Here is a 20,527-nt window from a genome sequence, read left to right as displayed (position 1 = left end):
ATGGGATGAGTTTGTTTCCCACAAATATCTCCATAAGGCCAGAAACCCTGCCCAGTAGTCAAGGGATTAATTTGTAAAGAGGCACTAGTTAAGGATTCACAGAGTGGTGATTTAGGGCATGCGTAAGTGTTTTGTGATCTGAAATACTCTTGACAGTTTGACCTACATTGCAACCTCATGCAGTGGGAGGAGTGGAAATGGTGGTTTTCATGGGTGAGAGCTGACCAGAAGGCCCTGGACAGCTGTGAGTCCTTACCAGTGCATAGGGGCCATGAGATTGGGGTTCTGCATCAAGAAGAAAAACACATGGTTCCTGTGATGCCTGCAAGGCTCCAGGAAAATTTCTGTAGGAGTCAAGCGTAGACATAGCAGGAATCATTCTGTTTACTGGACATATGGTGCTCTAGATTCTGTACCATTAAAGATCAGCCTTGTGATTTACACAGACAGGATGTTTGTCTAGAGATGTGGGTGTGGCTTGGCCGAAATAGTCCATCCACTGTCACACTGTTGTTTCTTCCATTTTGCTCTTCATGTGGTACTGACCAAAAGGAAAGAGCGAGAGAGAGAAAAAAAGAGAGAGAAAGAGAGAAAGAGAGAGAGAGAGAGAGAAAGAAAGAAAGAAAGAAAGAAAGAAAGAAAGAAAGAAAGAGAGAGAGAAAGAAAGAAGTTGTGTTTCTTATCTGCTTTAATTTCTCTTAACTCAGTGAAAAGGCCAGAAGGAAAGAGGAAATTGCTACCTTACTGAATTTGATGGAGAAGTCTGCGTGTCAGCACTAAAGACTGTCTGAGGGTTTGCATGCATGAGTTTGGGAGAGGAGTTCTTTAGCATAGGGTTTAGTCTTCACCAGTATAACTATTAAGAAAACAATGAAAAGAGCTAACATAAATTATCAAGTGATTTTTAATGTTAGATAATATAAATTATTACATAATTGGCAATTTAAAGTACTGTAAGGTGTTTAAACTAATTGGTAAAATCAGTTCCTTTGTGAATATGTATGTGTTGAGGAAATGCAGTTAAAAATGTGCTGTCAGGTTTGCACTGCTTTAAAACGGCATCTGACTCCTTAAATATCTGTGGCTGTTATGAAGATTCATAGAGAAGCTTTACATGGATATTTTATCTTAGGTATGTGGATAGGGGTGTGATTACAGGGACATTACAGTTCATATTTACAGGCATTATATCTAAAATATCTATCTATCTATGTATCATCTGTGGCTACAAGGCACACACACACACACACACACACACACACACACACACAGATGACTGTGGGCTACCTAGTGCTACCCAGTGCAGATGCTGGGAATCAAACTTGGGTTCTTATCTCTCTACTTCTCAGAACAAATATTTTAATACTAGTTTACATTTGAAATGTAGTATGGATTTTATAAAGCTGAAAAATATTTTGTTTTCCCCAGTGGTGACGATATAATATTTTTACAACATTTTCAGGTTACATAACGAAATCTATTTTTATCCCATAGAAGGCAAAGGATTTCAAAGTGGTTTTCAGTAAAACACACTCATGTTCAAGGCTTCACACTCCCCTTTCTAAGCAGCTGCACACCAGGGCCTTGAAGACTCACTTCCCAGAGACAGTTTCTTGTCTGGATTAAAACATGTCTGTCTTTCTCAAACCAGCATGGCTTTTCTTGTCATTTTTATGTCACTGTGTGAACAAAATTATTGAACGGTGTATTTCTGTGTGTGCTTGTGAGTGTGTGTTTGCATGTGTGTGCTTGTGTGCAATGTTTGTGTGTATTTGTTTGTGTATTTGTATATGTGCGTTTGTGTGTCTGGTTGCATGTGTGGTTTGTGATTGCATGTGTGTGTTTGCATATGTAGTGTGTGTGTGTGTGTGTGTGTGTGTGTGTTTAACATGCTAGTGTTTGTGCCGAGAAGAATTTCCACCTGGAAGGCTGACAGTATCTGCAGCTAGCACACATGAGTCGCAGCCACAACCACGTGGCACCTCTGTGCCCATTGTGGTACTCAGTACATGTGCAGCCTTGACTCTCTTTCTAACTGTCCATCCCATGATCCATAAGAGTCACCATTAAACACTGAATAGATACTGGACAATAATCTACTTTCAAGGGTTGTGGTCACACTGTACCATATCTAAGGCAAGATACTCAGGGAAAATTCTCATGATAAATGAAGATGCTGGCCATGCGTTTGGAACAAGTTAGCTCTGTCTTTCACTTACGGGCTTACAGATGATACCACCGATGCACTTAATTTGGTCTGGAATTTGATGCCAGAGCATCATATTTTCTCCAGATCTTTGAGCTTCATAATGTCTTTTTTTTGATTTGTGTATTGCTAATTTTGCTCCAGTGAGTAAGTATATGTTCAATATGCTTGCTGGGTTAAACAAAACAAAACAAAAACACTAATCTAAACTCCAGTTTCCCACTGTATTCCTGTAGGAATTTTTGAGAGAAGATATAGCATGTACTACTCTTTAACTCATTCTGCTGATAATAGACCAGCATCCCCCACAAAAATTGAAACAGGCAGGTAGCAAGCTGTCAGGTACTGCGTGTCTTGGTGCCATTGAGTTAGGATGATGTCTTTTGGGTCATGAGCCATTATTGACAAGATAATGGAACATTTTCTTAAAAAAATATCTTTGACATTGTCTTCCACCTTCTGGATAATCAAAAATAACCATGGGTCACATACTTTATTCAGGATGGAAGTAGTAGAGTCCATCCTTATGAAATGGTAACGAAAGTGTGTGCTTGTGATTCCATTGTATCATGATTATCTTCTATATCATTTCATAGAAAGATAATGTATCATATACTTTCTATCCTAATTATACATAACTGTAATTGTTTCATCTTCCCACTTGGAGTAAATGTGTTTATAAAAAACACCCCCAAAACACCAAAACTTACAGAACTCCATGTCCTAAAGCATTCTGATGGCCAGGCATATTTTTCTCCACACATTAATCAAACAAAGCAATAAAGGTCCACAGGGATATGTCTAACAGTTACTAGGGTTTTCTAGTGGGCCCTGCCCTTCTGGGCTTCACCTCCCCTGTTAGATCCTTGCGTGCTTATGGGGGAAGCTAAAAGATTACCTCTGTTTGTAGATGAAAATAGAGGACATCCAATCACTTAGTGGCTGAGCTGGAGTTTGTAGCAGAGGAGTCACAGCTCAAGACCAGAACTTCAGGAATTTTAAGAATTTGTTGTTAGGGGGTTTGAGATATGCTCTCATTCTATATAGCTAGGTTGCTCTTAAACTCACTCTGCTATCCTTCTTGGCCCAGAACTTATACCAGTTTGCATGCACATGGGTATTTTGCACTCACTTTAGTGGGCAGATGTATGTGTCTATGTGGACTCACACCAAAGCCAGAGAAGAGAAAGACATTGGACGTCTTCCTTTATGACTTTGCACTCTATTGCCTCGACTCTCATGACCCTGTTCTTTGTGTGAGGAGTAAGCTTGTTGACCGTCAACCCCTGTGGATCCATCCTTCTCCCAGTGCTTGGAGTTACAGGTTCCTACAAGTATGTTTAGCTGCTTATGTGAGTGTTAGAGCTTCAGAGTCCTCTGTCATGCAAAGAAATTTCTCTTACCTATGGAATTATCCTTTCAGCTCCATGAATAAGTGATTTTAAACATGCTGAATACAATATTTGTTTTCTAACTTAAACGGGTATTATTATATCATAAATATATGTAATGAACTTTTATCTTAAAATTGCATCCTGTCTTCTTTTTGATTATTTTTTTAAAGAAATTTATTCATTTAATCATTTGACATCCCAATCACAGCTCCCTCCCTCCAGTCCTCCTATTTCCACCCTCCCTCCTTCTTCCCCCTTTGCCCCCCCTTCTCTTCAGGAAAGAAGAGCCCCCTTAAAAACTCACCCCAGCCCATCAAGTTGTATCAATACTTAGTACATCCTCTTCTATTGATGCCAGACAAGGCAGCCCAGCTAGGGGACAGTGATCCAAAAACCAGCAACCGAGTCCATGTCATATATGACCCGCACTCCCCTTGTTGCTAGGTGATCAGTTACATATGTGTCATGGGCCTAGGTCCAATCCATGCATGCTCTTTTTGGCTTCAGTCTGTGTAAGTCCCTATGGGCTTAGGTGAGTTGACACTGCTTTAGCCTGTCCTCTTTATGAGCCTATTCATCCAGTCATTCCTCTGCTTATTAGGGAATCAGGGCTCAGCACACCCATTGCATTTGAAGACAGTGTAAGTCAAACATGCACCTAGTATCCTTAAGTTATCAAGCACCGTAGCTTAGCAACGTGTGCACCTCGGTGGTTTCTCTCGGTGATTGTGGGGCTGACTTAGGACTGAGGGTTACTACTTGCCAATATCTCATCATAGAGTAGGACCAAATTTCTACAACTAAGGAAAAGTTTTAACTTCAAAATCTAATGTGCTGCTTCTCGGAACTAAGCACACATCTCTCTTGTGTCATTGTAACACTGAATATCAAGTTTATACTATTGGAAGTCTGTGCCCATCTCTAGACCCTTCCAGATCATGCTAGTACCATGCAACCAATCTATTTCAATTTAAATGCTTGCTGGCATCTTCGATAAAACTGTACCTAGGCTTGACTTTAATCAGTTACAGTAGGACAGAAGACAGGAAATGGCAGTTGTGAAGGTTAAAGATACATGAGATACCACTGTGCTCAGGCAAGGCCACATAAGAAAGAGATCATTAAAAAACATTACACATATAGGATACTAAACTTGATCTGCTTGTCCAAAGAGTGACCTGATAGGGTCATACTTTTGTTTATAAAATGTTTCGCCTGTTGGAGTGAAGTGTCTGCTCCTGAAAGCAGAACCAATTGTGTCCGTTTTCTTCTTGGTGGTTAGTAAGTCATTCCATGTTTGGCTGTGGCCATGATCAGAGGAAACTGTGGTGTTTTCCTGAATGGTAAGATAAAGTCCAACATTCTGCCTTCTATCCAAGATGTTCCAGCAAGCATATGACACTTACCCAGTGTGTGTGTGTGTGTGTGTGTGTCTGTGTGTGTGTGTGTGTGTGTGTGCTTCTGTTTTGTTTGGTTGAGTTTTACTTTTATGAGACATGGTCTTTTGGTTTAGATCTGTCTATCCTGGAATTCATTATATAGATTAACCTGGCCTTGAACTCATCGTAGAGATCCACCTGCCTCTGCTTCCCAAGTGCTGGAACTAAAAGTGTACCACCATGCTCAGCCCTTAACCACTTTTTCAATGAAAATGAAGCCTACATCAGATAGAAAGAAAACGTGGGTGCTGTTTTCTACATCGAGTTTGCTGTATAACACATGCTGAAAGGGCAACTTCCAGCATTAAAACAAGGTGTTGCTGTGACAGAATGGAAATGCTTGTTCCTGCTGTGTGCCCATGTGCCTGTGTTTGTTTATAGATGCCCAGGGCTTTACATAATAGTGTTGATCTGACAAGGATGAGAAAACACTGTTCCTTCCTCGAGTTCAGGTGGAGTTTCACCTAGGCAAGATGAATGGAGTGAGCAAGGAGGAAGAGGTTCTGGCACTGAGAATGCTGTTCATTGGCAACCAGCTTCCACCTGTATGGCAGATTGTCTTGAAACTAATTTCACCCACTTACAAATAGGAGCTCCATATTCTGTCTAGAGAGTACTCAGTTTGCCTCTGCCCTGTCAACAAGTACTTTAAGTACATACTGGCCACTCTTCTTCAGACCAGCTTAACTTTTCACCTTTTATCACCTTCTTCTTCTTCTTCTTCTTCTTCTTCTTCTTCTTCTTCTTCTTCTTCTTCTTCTTCTTCTTCTTCTTCTTCTTCCTCTTCTGCCTCCTCCTCCTCCTCCTCCTCCTCCTCCTCCTCCTCCTCCTCCTTTTCCTTCTTCTTCTCCATAACTCTCCTTCCTGTGACACAATTCTCTATACTAGCCTGGCAAGCTTGAACTGAGTCTAAATAGCACATTCAGCTGTCCCATAGAATAATATCCTCACTCATTTTGTCTATAGGTAAATGATTTCCTTGCTTTAAATTACAAAGTTAATGAATGCTCATTGTAATTCAGGCAATATACAAGAATATTTTAAAACATATTTGGTACCTTGAGTCACCATTCTTGACTTTGTACCCTCAATTGTAAATTATTTATTTGCTTTGTTTCAGTCAAAAATTGGATTTTTCTTTCTCTCTCCGCTGTTGATAAATGTGAACATTTTGTTTTTACTCCATATTGTTACTGGATTTATATGCCAGAACGTCAAGTTTTACTGCATTGATTTTTACAAGCTGCATGATATTTAATGGTATGGCATATATCATAAGTTATTTGATCTCATTACTTAGAACCTTGGTCTATTCATTTCAAACAAATAAATGTGTTTGCTTCCCCTCATCCAGGTAACGTCTAACCTGAGACTTTATAGCGTTGCTCAGCCCATTGACATGGTGGCCACACTTGCAAAGCTCAATGGCTCACCACCTCCCTTCTGTGTTAGCCTGTGCCTTATTTCCTGTCTTTGTTAGTGCTTGCATAGTTGGTTTTCTCAGCAAATTCTAGAGTTTTTTTTTTTGTGTGTTTTTTTTTTTTTTTTTTTGTATGCAGTTAATTTTATTATCCCTAGCAATATGCTTCTTTGTCTAGGTGGACACAGCTCTGGTGGAATTTGGTGTATACTTCTTTTTTTTAAACTTTTATTAATTACACTTTATTCACTTTGTTTCCCCCCATAAGCTGCTCCCTCCCCCCTCTCAATCCCCCCTCCCTCCCCCTTCTTTATACATGCCCTTCCCCAAGTCCACTGATAGGGGAGGTCCCCCTCTCCTTCCTTCTGATCTTAGTCTATCGTATCTCATCAGGAGTGGCTGTATTGTCATCCTCTGTGGCCTGGTAAGGCTGCTCCCCCCTCAGGGAGCAGGCCAATCAGTTCATGTAAGAAGCAGCCCCTCTTTCTATTACTATGGAACCCACTTGGACACTAAACTGCCATGGGCTGCATCTGTGCAGGAGTTCTAGGTTATCTCCATACATGATCCTTGGTTGGAGTATGAGACTCTGTAAAGACCCCTATGTTCAAATTTTCTGGTTCTGTTGCTCTCCTTGTGGAGTTCTTGTCCTTTCCAGATCTTACTATTTCCCACTTCTTTCATAAGATTCCATGGACTCTGCCCAACAGTTGGCCATAAGTCTCAGCATTTGCTTTGATAGTCTGCAGGGCAGAGCCTTTCAGAGGCCCTCTGTGGCAGGTTCCTAACTTGTTTCCTGTTTTCTTCTTCTTCTGATGTCCATCCTCTTTCCCTTTCAGGATGGGGATTGAGCATTTTAGTCAGGGTCCTCCCTCTTGATTAGTTTCTTCAGGTGTACAGATTTTAGTAGGTTTATCCTATATTATATGTCTATTTGAGTGAGTATGTACTGTAAGTGTCTTTCTGCTTCTGAGACAGATCACTCAGGATGATCCTTTCCAGTTCCCACTTGCAAATTTCATGATTCCCTTATTTTTTATTGCTGAGTAATATTCCATTGTGTAGATGTACCACAATTTCTGTATCATTCTTCATTTGAGGGACATCTGGATTCCTTCCAGCTTCTTGCTATTACAAATAAAGCTGCTACAAACATGGTTGAGCAAATGTCCTTATTGTATACTTGAGAATCTTTTGGATATATACCTAGCAGTGGTATGTCTGGATCTTGAGGAAGCACTATTCCTAGTTGTCTGAGAAATTGCCAGATTGATTTCCAGAGTGGTTGTACAAGTTTACATTCCCACCAGCAGTGGGAATGTAAACTTTTCTCCACAACCTCTGTAACATGTGTTGTCACTTGAGGTTTAATCTTGGCCATTCTGATGAGTGTAAGTTGAAATCTCAGGGTTGATTTGATTTGCATTTCCCTGATGGCTAATGAGGTTGAGCATTTCTTTAAGTGTTTCTCTGTCATTCAAGAATTCTGTTTAGCTCTGTTCCCCATTTTCTAATTGGATTATTTGGTTTATTGCTTTTTAGCTTCGTTAGTTCTCTCTATATATTGGATATTAGCCCTCTGTCAAATAAAGGGTTGGTGAAGATTATTTCCTAATCTGTAGGCATTTGTTTTGTTTTGATGATGGTATCCTTTGCTTTAGAGAAGCTTTTCAGTTTCATGAGGTCCCATTTATTGATTGTTGCTCTTAGAGTCTGTGCTGTCGGTGTTCTGTTCAGGAAGTTGTCTCCTGTACCAATGAGTACTGATTTAATGTGTCTGGTTTTATGTTGAGGTCTTTGAACTACTTGGACTTTAGTTTTGTGTAGGGTGATAAGTATGGATCTATTTGCACTTTTCTACATGTAGGTATCCAGTTAGACCAACACCATTTGTTGAAGATGCTATCTTTTTTCCATTGTATGGTTTTGGCATCTTTGTCAAAGATCAGGTGTCCATAAGTGTGTGGGTTTATTTCTGGCTCTTCAGTTTCACTGATCCACCATTCTGTTTCTATGCCAGTACCATGCAGTTTTTATTACTGTTGCTCTATAGTACAGCTTAAGCAAATTTTAGAGTTGTTTGTTTGTTTGTTTGTTTGTTTTTTACATGAAGAAAATGTTGAGCCATGAGGGCCCACAGTGATGAGCAGGCCATTTCCATGCTGAAAGACTATTAAGTCTCAAGCCAGAACAATGCAGGCAACACGGAAACATCTTCTAAGGCCATGGAATATAACAGCTCCCTTGTTAGTTCCATCAAAGCTCTTCATTGGGGACCTGATGGGCACTAACGGGATTGGGGCAGTTGTTGCCTGATCTGGACTGCTAAGGGTGGATACAGATCTAATATAGACCTGGTGGAGGGTGTTGTAGGCAGAAGGGAGAGTGAGAGACTTGAGAACAGTTAACATGACTCACTCATGATCAATATTTTTTCTTCATGCAACATGCATCTCTTTTCACATTAACAAAAGCAGGCACTTATTTCTGTATCCTTGGCTTTTGTATAGTTAATACAAAATACTGTTAACTTTTTATTTTTAATAAGTATTGTTTTTTGATCTTCTATGTATGATTATATTTTTTTGACAGTTTTCTGTTTGGGGCACTTAGGTGTGTGGCACAGAGCTTTTGCCCATCCATTTGACTGTGATAACACTGTGAAGATGACTGTGCTTTTGGTAGAGAGTAGACTCTGATGTTGCTTCTAAGGTTTTTCTATTAGGAACAGTACGATTATAAATTTTTTTATATTTCTTGGACAGACATGGAATTTTCCTAACACTAATGCAGCCTACAGTCACCGCTATTGTGAAACACCAAATTGCTCCTATTGTCTCTTTTTAGGAGGGCGCTAAGTTTGTTTCCTATTAAACAAAAGTTTTTTTGTCTGTAGTCTTACTTTTTATAGTCATCAAATCTTATTTACTGTTTTCTAATTGCTATGGAGTAGGCTGACCTTTTTCAAGTTGGCTCATACTTTTTTTTTTTTTCAATGCAGTTTATTCAGGAACCTTGAACAATCCTCGGACCCTGGGGAAAGCCAGCCCACAGCTTAAATAGCCTCTGGGTAGCCAACCCAGGCGTGCCACGTGGGCTCATACGTTTTTAAGCTACATGTTCTTTTAAAAAATGTCTCAGAGAAGATGGGATCAGAGACAGAGGATAGCAGCCATGGTGATCTCACATCCTATGCATCTGGATCCCCATCCATTTTTTTTCCCACTGGTATTTGTCTCCTCTGCACCAGTGTTCACAGGCAGGGGATGTCACAGACTCAGTAATCCACGGACGCTACTTAACCTTTAGATGACATAAACAGCCAGTCAGTCATCCTACAGCAATGTTTATGCCCTTTCTTCTTCAGGAGCCACTCGACAGTCTATGCCCTCTTTCATTACCTTCTCAGGAATTATATCTTTGAGTTACTCTTTTTGTATTTTCATTAACCTCTACACCATCATTTGGCTTTTAATATTTTGAAATATAGATGGGAAAATACGTCGGAATTACTTTTAAACCATAATGACCTTTACTGCAATATCCACGGTGACCTTTCCACATTCCAGGATAATGAACTGAAGAACACAGTACCTTATGTTCCCAGCACATATACATGTCACAGCACTGCATAATAAGCTAATAATTAGATGTGTTTTTTTTTGTGGCCATTCAGTTAAGGTCTATTTTGAGCTGTTTTTTGAAGTCTCACATGTAGGCCATTAGAGATCTGGCAGTTTTCTATAGAATCTACTGTGAAAGTCATTGTAAGTGTGATTTATTGACTGAAATAAACTGGACATGTTTCATTGCCTGGAAGGAAGTATCTACACCATCACAATGAACTAACCCATCAGCTGGAAACCTTGACATCCACCCCTTCGGTGACTACTAAAAAAGTTTATAATACTTACATGCGTGCTATGTCTTAGGACCTGGGGATTTACAGAGAACAAAAGAAAGCCTTTGTCTCCACTTGTCAAATAGTATGTAATCAAAGATATCAATTTATTGCCAGACATAGATCTCATAGGTTCTCTCAGTGTCCTCTGATTGCTGAAGACAAAACAGTTGGGAAATATTTTGCTGTCATTGACAAAGTCAGTATGTTTTATTTTATTTTTATTCATTCTTTCAATTGTATTCTTCCTGGCTTAATTTTCCTTCGTGGAAAGTACTAATAATGTCTTTGTGAGATATGTTAATTTAGTTGTTGTTTATTACATATGTTTAAAATGGAAAATGTATTAATATACATATATTATGTGGATAAATTATGGGGGTTATAACCTCCTTTTAAATAAATTAATGTGGCAGGTTGCAAAATAATCCACAGATACATCAAGCAAGCAGCTTCAGTAATTTTAAGTGATATGAAACAGGATGTTAACAGCGTCGGGCAGGAATAAAAGGCAGGTTCAGTTGCCTTGGAGAATTACATCGAATAAAGGCTGACTCAGGAAGAAAGCACCTTGAAGAACCTAGACAAGATATTTTTTAAGACTCAGCCAGTGTTTCTGCAAGGTCGGTGGATGTAGAGGCAGAAGGAAGATCACGTGTATAAGTGTGCATGTGTCTGGCTGGCCTATGGAAAATGAGAGAGCTGAAAAAGAAAGATGCAGGATAGCTGGGCTGGCCACAGTAAAGGGCTTTGGGTAGGGCCAGTGGTTTTTACTTTTGGAAGGTTCCCTGGGGAACTACTGAAGGATTACAGCTATACTCCTTTTATCAAACTCCTTTGTAGTTGTCTCTGGTTGTAGCACCAAAAAATGAAAAACAGAAATCATTGGTGCAAAGCCCAGTGATCAGTTGATCTCCTGCAAACCCAGGAGAGGGTAAAGTGAGAGTACAGGGTTAATGTGTATCTGTGGCAAGGGAGGCAACCAAAGGATTCTTCCTGGTGCCTATTTGGAACAGTAATGACAAAGTTTACTCATGGGTTAGCATCTTAGTGGGCATATTAGAACAATAAAAATATGATTCCAACTCTTAAGAAGGAGACCTGGGCAGAAAACAGGGCTGAGGAGTGGTGCTATCAGTGGCTTGTTTGGACCAGTTTAAAGACATTTCCTTGTCTTAAGTAAGTACAAGTGAAGACATGGATAGATGTGGTTTTAGGCACAAGTTGACAGATGATAGAAGGTAACAGAAAACTGAAGTGGCCTTTGCAGACTCCTGCAAGGGCTGGAACTCTGGCAGGCTTTAACCTAGGCTTAAGTTTGGTCAATGAGGTCTGCACCTCCAAGATCAGTGAGCCTGTGGCTGCTGAGCCAAGTTCCACTCCCAGTGAAACACATTCTTTGTAGAAATGAGGACTGTACCTTCAGGACAGCAGCATGGCAGGAGGCATACTTACAAAAATGTCATGGCCTCACACCTCCCTGTTTGGAAACTAAGTATGGGTGACAGTGTGTGTGCTATAAGATTATTTACAGGAAATACATATACAAATTCCATATATTACTACATATTTTGCTATTTCATATTCATTATTCTTCATTAGCTACTAGAATCTTTGACTGTGATTAAGATCTCATTAATTTTCATTTTATGATGTGTGTTTTATTCTTTTTGTGCATACTTGCCACAAACTTATTAATGCTTTTGAGGTCTGATTTAGTTTTGACAGACAGCATTGTAACAGAGTCAGGTAAACAAAGTATTCATTTTCCACATCTGATATCAAGTAGGCACAGTGTCCTTTGTAGACTCTGAAAACAGGGAACTTTTCACTAAACAGTCTATTTTTTTTCCTAAGTGTGTTAACGGTCTAATGTTTTCATCTGGTAATATTTCATGATATTTATATTTCAAGCTAGAATAATTACTTTAATAAAGTTACTCTTCCCTGAATGATAATGTCTCCTCTTTGTTCCTGTTGTTTCATGTGGTTCTAATGAACAACTAGAACTGGAATTACTTACCTAGACCCCAAGGGCTTGTGTGCGTGGCCAAAGCTCCCTTCTGTTCTCACAGTTCCAGACCTCCGAGAACTCCTCTTTTCAGCTCGTCTGCCTATAATAATCCCTTCATCCCTTTGACCATTAACTGGAAAATTATGACATTTAGAAAGGACATTTCTCAAAACCATGGGAATTCATGTATTTGGACCAGATGTTAAGAGAATTTTAATAGGGGATAAAACATCTGTGACAATGAATGGCAGAGTCACGGAAGAAAGGGAAGCATGCATAGCATTTTAATGACAGCGTATGCACCCTAGCAATGGTAGTGTGCATGCATATACCAACTCGGCTCGCAGATGCTAAATGTCTACTCTATACGGCCCAGAAACTGAGGCTTTGCAGCCTTGCTTTAAATGAGGCTGAGAGCAGTAATTTTAGTTTGGGAGGATGAAGTCTATAGCAGAAATAAGTGCTAATGTACTCAAGTGGATTGGGGGAGGCGGGATGCGGGGGGGGGGGAAGAAAGCAGAAAAAAAAAAAAGAATGGCTACATAGATGCTTAAGGATCGGAGCTAGAGGAAGTAATCCAAACAAAACCAGGAGAAATTTCAGGGTTTTGGGAAGATGAAAGAATAGGAATGGTGAGTGAGTCCTTGGATGGTGAGTTGGAACCCTGAATAGATGTGTTCCTGTCTAGCATAGGTAGTATGCATGCAGACAGCCAAGACAGGTCACATGACCCTGGTCGATCAGGCTCTACTGGGCTGCTTATTTGAAAATGCTCCCTTTTATTTATAGGTCTACATTATAACTGAGTGGGGATTGTGTTTGACTTTCTAGCTAGTAAGTGTATGTAAAGCCACCCCAAATCACAAGGGTGTGCTGGTTGAGTAAGGAAAACCAACATCCCATCCAAAGGGATAGGTGTGCACCTTCCTTTACAAGAAGGCTGAGAAGTTCCAGGTATAGCGTGGAGAGAGGGATGTTAGGGTGCTATGGATTCCAAAGAAGATAAGGTCTTAGGAACTATTCTACAGCACTGGGCACATCACCAGGGTCATGAAGATGTCCAGTTGCATAAGGTCACTGGATGTGGCAATGAAGCAGTGACCGGTAATGTTGACTCCACAGGGTTTTTATTTTTTATTTTTCTCCCAGGAGGTGCTGTCCCTGTGTGGCCCAGGAGAGTCACTTACAGCTTCACTACTGTAATGTGCACCTCACGTGTCTCTTGCCTTAGGAAATGAAGCCATGCACGTCCTTTAGAAATTGCTCAGGTGGTTACATTGACTGAAGGCTACATTATTTAAATATAACTTTTTTTTTCTTAGAAAGTGCTCTTGGTTTAGCTAACAGGAGGAGAATGAATGAACTTTCACTTAGTTTTAAAACCTGCTGACAGATAAAATTAATATTGTCTTTGAGCAAATAATAATTTTATCTAATGGACTTCATTTATTTTTTATCGTTCCTCCGGGCAATCTGGAGCTAAACAGGGGGAAGAAGGCAAAAGCGTAATAACAAGTTCATTTGAAGAGAGGTATAAAATTAGGTCACTGGAGCTGAACTATTATTGAAATGTATAAAATAGTTTAATGTTTGCTTTTCCCCACTTTATACCATGAGGTCATTTTATACAGCCATAAAATTCCTTCTCATTGGAGTGCAGATATGGTAGAACTCTCTGGACAATACTTGGCTCTTAATCAGTAGCTGAGGGTGGCAGCCGATGTCTTTCTTGGTATTAGTCTGATAAGTGTTTCTGTTAACGTACTTTTACAGTCATTTCACTAATCATGTATGGTAAATTGCTTTTGGCTGAACCTTGGCAGTTAGGATGCATGGATTAAAATAATACAAAGGGGTTTGATTTTTAAAAATGTATATAAAATTGAAGGTTTAATGTGTGATAGCTATTCTGATTTCCTCTTTAGGTTCAATAAAGAACACGGAAGCTTTAATCTCAATGTATTTCTCTTATAACGGTGTCCAGTCACGATTTTGGAAATGTGTCCAGACATCTGTTGGTTTGAACACTGTGTTAACTTACTCTTATGGTTTTGCCAACTCTTCATTTAATTCCATTTTCTGCTGAGTACCTAGAATATTGATACTGCAACAAAGAGAAAGCAGGGACTCATTCTATACCTTCCTTCCTGAGCTGAGCACGAAAGGCTTTGGGTTTCCTGGATCATTTTTTCCTGCTGCACTGAACTTTCATTTCAATCCTGTCAAAAAGCCACAGCTCCTATCTCTGTTTCCACATAAAGGAATCCCTCCTTGGCAGATCTTGTTTAGAACTTTTGTTTTATATTAACAATGTGTACAGAAATAATCTATGCTAAAATGATAAATATTAAACCTAAGAAATTTTTTTACCTGTTTGACAATCAGAAACCCTTCCTGGGAGTTCTGAAACAGCATCCCTTCCATTCTAGCCCCAACCATGGAGCACAGCACGAAGGAACAACACATGTTAATATGGCTGCCTCGGCTAACAACATTCTAAGTGTGTCTCCTGGCTAGTCTTGTGGCTCACCTCCTAGTATTTACTTTGCAGACAGGACTGAAGTGACTCAGTCCACCTAATCCCTTGGTTATAAGTGGGTAGCTTTATAGACTCAAACAGAAAGGCCAACTTAATCAGCACAAAGCCAGGGGTCTGCAGGGCTCATTTTGATGTGCTTCGCCACTCACATTTGATCTTACGTACATTATAGAATGTGGTTGCGGTCTTGCTTTGTCAGCTACAAAGGGAGTGGATAGGCAGATAGTTTTGAAATCTCCTTTGGCTATCCAACTTCTGGGAGTGACTGATTCATTAATTGCCTCATGTGGACCAAGGGGCTAAGCCGACTCACAATGTGACTCTCTCTGTGGCAAGAAATGGCTGAGTCACAACGCCTAACCAAAGATTAGCTCTGTTCTTTTGACATGTTCATGCAGCCCATGTAGTATGCAGGGACACATGAACTTGGTACCCAGAGTATGAGTTCAAACCAGAGCTTTGGATAAAAAGAAGTGGAAAAGTAGACACATAACTGTTAGGAGACTATCTAGATAAATCTTTGATGTGGAGGTGGTCAACTGCCATGCACTGGAGTTGTTGTGGAGGGTACTAGGCAGGAGCTACCAGGCTGGCTGGAGCGGGTGCTTGCTGTGTGTGGAAACAGAAACTATTTCCTCCTTAATGCAAGGATAACTAGAGCTGAGGTTGAGCACCATGGTATCAGCAACATACAAACGAGTAGGCAGTGTTTCCCATGAGTTACTCCAGAGAGTGTGAAAGCTACGGGGCTTTTCAGGGATGCACCGTGGAGATGCAGTTGGTTATTGGTAAAAGGTGCAGAATTTTTTGAAGAGTTCAAAGAAGCAGGAGGGGAATTCAGAGGGTGTGGAATAGGGCAGGCTTTTGCCCCGACAGCAGTTGCAGGCTGGAAGAGTTCCCGTGTCTGGCGGTGTCATGGGTGTAGCGCACGGGCTGGGAGGAGGGTTTGGACTCTGCACTTTGGCTAGCTCTCCGAATGCCTCGAGCAGTGACAAGGGATGGGATGACTGTTCGAAACATGGCCGCTTCAGCCGTGCTGCCTGTCCCCTTCTGGAAATCTGCCTGTCTGTGCTTCTGAGCTGACAGGACCTGTAGCTTGCTGTTAGGTGGCAGCCAGGACTTCCCTCATCAGCTTCAACTCTCGGGGACAGGACTGCTGTGTTTTTGGCGAGCTTGGGGCATGGCTTTGAATCCTTGCTGAAGCCACCTTCCTGGGTTAGCTCACTATCTTGACTTCTTTGTCCACCCACCAACGCGATCGTAGATGCCACTGGGTAAGGTGCATGATAAGGAAGGAGGGCTTTGTGTCTCTGAATTGTGCCAGAAGATCTGGCTACATCTAAATTTTACAATACGGTTTAGAAGGCACCCATACCCCCTGAAAGGATATACATTAAGCTTGTGTTGGATCTGTTTTTATTAATAACTGGTTAGATACTGCTCCCTAAAGAAAGCTTCTATTTAAACATTCATTCTTTTGATTTCTTTTTGATCTGACAGCATTTTTATTTTCTAAAAGGAACAGTTATTTTCTGTCCCCCATGTCTATTCAGCTGCAGTGTGGGTGAGAACGGGAAATGTTATTTATCGCACAAACACTTTTATACAGAGTTGTGCTTATTTAGATTATAAAGTGATCCTCCCACATAAAGAAACCAAAGGAAAAAATTCAGGGGTTTTAAAGTAAATGCTCTAAAATGCGTAGATGTCACAATCCAGATTTGCCTTCTATAATATATTGTCATAACAACAAAGACTTTTTTTTATTAACTTGATTGATATATATTTAATTTTCTGGGACTGGTAGGATGGTATAAGAGAAACTTTTAGTGACTTTGATTCTTTAAAAAGCCTTCCAAAATAAGGTTCCCAAAATGCAGCAAATAGATATAATTAACGTGGCTTTCAATTTTACTGACAAAGAACTGAAATGATTTAATACAAACTCAGTTGGGAGATGTATATAAGTATATTTTGTGTAGTGATGATAGTTTGAGTTCTAAGGAGAGAAAGGTTTTGACAAATCTAAATGAGGGGTTATCAGCAAGGGACAATTTGGAAATTCCTGGAAGTGTTTTTTTTTTTTTTTTTTTTTTTTTTTTTGGCCAAAATGGGTAGAGGTATAGGAGGTTGGTTAATGCACCTAAAAGCCCTGGTCCAAGAATTACCTTGCTGAAATGTCAGTAGACCTAATACTGAGTGTCCTGCAGCAGATAGCATTCCAGTCTCTGAGGCAAGAGATCCTGTGCCTCCTTAGGAGGTGGCATTTCAGCCATTAGAAGGAAGACTTATCTGCTACTCAAAGCTGATCCTACCCAGAAGGAAATCTCTGAGGAGCTGGCTTTCTATGGTGAAGGCTCAGAAAACAAGATTCTACATAAAGACTGTGAGTGTTTTTGTCACTTCACCATGGTGGCGATGTGTATCAATTTATTCTAGAAAAAAAGGAGGTGTCATTATATTCTGCAAATTAAGCCCTAAAGACTACCTGCCATTGAGTGTGCTTCTGGAGGTTTCCAATAGCAAGCACAATGAGTCTCCTCATTCATCTCAGACTCCATGTTGCTTTCAGCTGTGCTCTCATCTCCATGGTGATTCTCTCATGTCCCAATTCCCTAACATTATGTGGCCACTTGAGCTGTTGCTCTCTGACTTCATTCAGGAGACAAAGATTTTTAAGGCTCTGTTTAGCACAGTAAGATTGACTGTAGGGCTGGAGAGATGGCTCAGTGATTAGGAGCACTGGCCCCCTTTCCAGAGGTACTGAGTTCAAATCCTAGCAGCCACATGGTGGCTTAAAACCATCTGTAATGGGATCTGAAGCCCTCTTCTGGCATCCAGGCATATATGCAGATAGAGTACCCATAAATGTCAAAGAAGTAAATAAATCTTTAAAAAAAAGTTGATTGTAAAGGATGCTGGTCGATATGGTAGTCACTTGCTGGAGCTTGGAAGATGAGTGTCCACAAGGCCCATGTGTAAAAGGCATGGTGCTCTACCCATGGCAGTAGTGTAGAACGGTGAACTTTCAGGAGGTTGGTCCTAACAGACGGAAGTGAAATGCTGGTGGGATATGGCCTGGCAGGGGATGTTAGTCACTGGCTCCTTGAAAGCCCTTTGTCTTGGCTGCCATGGAGTCAGAGGTCCACTCTGCTAGCAGCTCACACTCTGAGGTATCCTGCTGTCACAGACTGAAAGGAGTAGAGCTAAGTGATCAGATTTGAAACCACTGAAAACATGAGCCAAAATTGTCTCTCATTTTGTACAGTTTGTCTCAGACAGTTTGTCACAGTAACAAGCAATTGACTAATAGTTAATGGCACTCTCTGGTGGCTTAATCCAGGCAGACTGACCAGCTGCAGTCTTAGCATCTCATGGGGTTAAGTTCCATTTAGCAGGTAATGATAGGGCAGTACTGTGTGGAGTGTGCTCTTCCAGAGTTCATTGGTGATACTGTTTTGGGTGGCAGCTATGGATATAAACGCTGGCATCACATCTTCCATTGAATTAGAATGGACTGAGGGTTGTTGCCATGAGTACCTGCTCTTGTTCTATCTTATTGCTAGGTTAGGTTTGTTCTCACATCGAGCTGAGGCAGCTCTTTGCACCCCTCTGAGAGCAACCAACATAGCTACTCCAAACATCGTTAGTCTTAACAGAACATAGATATATCTAAGTCATCTCTATTTTTCTTTTATGTTTTTCCCTCTTTGTACTCCTTGCAGTTCCTGATCACTTCACATCCCACCCAGATCTACCCATTCCTGTTTCTGGCTAGAATAAAAGCAAGCCTCTAAGGGATGATAATAAAATATAATAGGAAAGAAAATAAAATCAAAATAGTACAAAAGCAACAGAAGAGAATGAGCCCAAGAAGAAGCACAAAAAATAGATATAGATGCAGAGACCTACTGCTTTGCACATTCAGAAATCATGTAAAAATACAAAGCCTGAAGCTTTGCTACTCCCCCTCAAGTTCATACTTCTTGTTTATCAAACACTATCTATTCTATTTCCTCTTCCCAAGGACATGTGTCCTTCTTCCAAGTTGCTTACTCTATATCTAACTTCTGAGGTTGTACAGATAGTAGCTTGATTATCATTGACTTAACAGCCAATATTCAGTATAACCAAATACATATCATATTTGTCTTTCGGGTCTGGGTTACCTCATTCAGGATGACTTTTCCTAGGTAAATCCATTTACCTGTGAATTGCATGTTTTCATTTTCTGAAGGTGGAGTATATTACTATATTCCATTGTGTAAATGTATAACATTTATAAAAAATCCATTTTTCCATTTACAGACATCTAGGTTGTTTCCTGTTTCTGGCTATTATCAATAAAGCAACAATGAGCATGGTTGAGCAAGCATCTCTGAAATAGGATGAAGCATCATTTGGCTATATTCCTTAGAGTAGTATAGTTGCATCTTGAGGGAGGTTGATTCCTATCTTTCTGAGGAATTGCCACACTGATTTCAACAGGGCATTTTTGTATGAGTTTGTATTCCCTCCGGCAATGGAAGAGTGTTCCCATTATGCCACATTCTTGCCTTCATGAACTGTCACTTATTTTATTGACCTTGGCCATTCTGATCAGTGTATGATGAAATCTCCAAGTAGTTTTGATTTGCATTTTCTTGATGACTAATGATGGACATTTCTTTAAATACATCTCAGCCATTTGAGTTAGATGCAGCAGAAAGATGAATCCTGTTTTCACATTTATTCTGTTAATTTGTGTCTTTTTATTGGGGAATTGAGCCTACACATAATGAGAATCATCCATAGGCAGTGTTTCTTGGTTCCTGTTGTTACTGAATTTTTTACTTTTTGTTTTCCTACATTTTTTATTGTAAGTGTGATATTAATTCTTTCATGTATTTTCTTTGATGTGGTTTATCTCTTCAGCTTTAAGTTTTCCTTCTAGTGCCTTCTGTAGGGCTGGATATGTAGGCATATACTGCTTAAATTTTGAATTACATTGCAATGTCTTTCTGTGTCTATTGTGATTGAAAGCTTTTCTGGGTATAGTAGTCGGGTTTGGAATTTGTGGTCTTTCAGAGTTTGTAGAACTCTGTATAGGCCCTTCTGGCTTTTAGAGGCTCCATTGAGAACTCGGGTGTTATTCTTATAGGCCAGCCTTTATATGTTGCTTGGTCTTTTTCTATTGAAGCCTTTAATACTCTATTTTGTTCTGTATATGTAGTGTTTTGATTAGTATATAGAATTTCTTTTCTGGTTCGGTATATTTGGTGTTCTGTATGCTTCTTGTACCTTGATAGGCATCTCTTTTAGTTTTCAGAAATTTTCTTCTATGATTTTTGTTGAAATTATTTTCTGTGCCTTTGACTTGTGTTTCTTTTCCTGCCTTTCTTCCTATTATTCATATATTTGGTCTTTTCATAGTGTCCCATATTTCAGGGATGTTTTATGCTTGGAGCTTTTTAGTTTAATTTTCTCTTTGAGTGATGTATCCATTTTTTCTATCTTGTCTCCTATGCCTTTGCTTTTTTCTTCCATCTCTGGTATACTGTTTGTGACATTTTCCTTAGGCTTCTGGTCAAGTTCCTTGATTTTTCTTCTCCACATTTCCCTCAGTTTGGGGTTT

At 40.0% G+C, this 20,527-nt stretch overlaps 1 protein-coding gene across 6 annotated transcripts in view; it reads left to right on the top strand.

Annotated features, from left to right (window-relative positions):
• Positions 1-20,527, top strand: part of Sema5a (semaphorin 5A) — a 470,503-nt gene that overhangs the window by 143,346 nt on the left and 306,630 nt on the right. Inside the window, exon 1 of one of the 6 annotated variants that reach the window (XM_060380390.1) lies at positions 15,904-16,187. The exons of the other annotated variants lie outside the window; for them this stretch is intronic. The gene's annotated coding sequence lies outside the window, so the exon portion shown is untranslated. Of the gene's footprint in view, positions 1-15,903; positions 16,188-20,527 lie in introns of those variants that run through there. 6 annotated transcript variants of the gene reach the window in all.

Source organism: Meriones unguiculatus, chromosome 3 (assembly GCF_030254825.1).
Source record: "Meriones unguiculatus strain TT.TT164.6M chromosome 3, Bangor_MerUng_6.1, whole genome shotgun sequence".
NCBI classification, from domain to species: Eukaryota; Metazoa; Chordata; class Mammalia; order Rodentia; family Muridae; genus Meriones; species Meriones unguiculatus.
The sequence above is the reverse complement of the archived record's forward strand: the minus strand, read 5'-3'. Positions and strand labels throughout refer to the sequence as shown.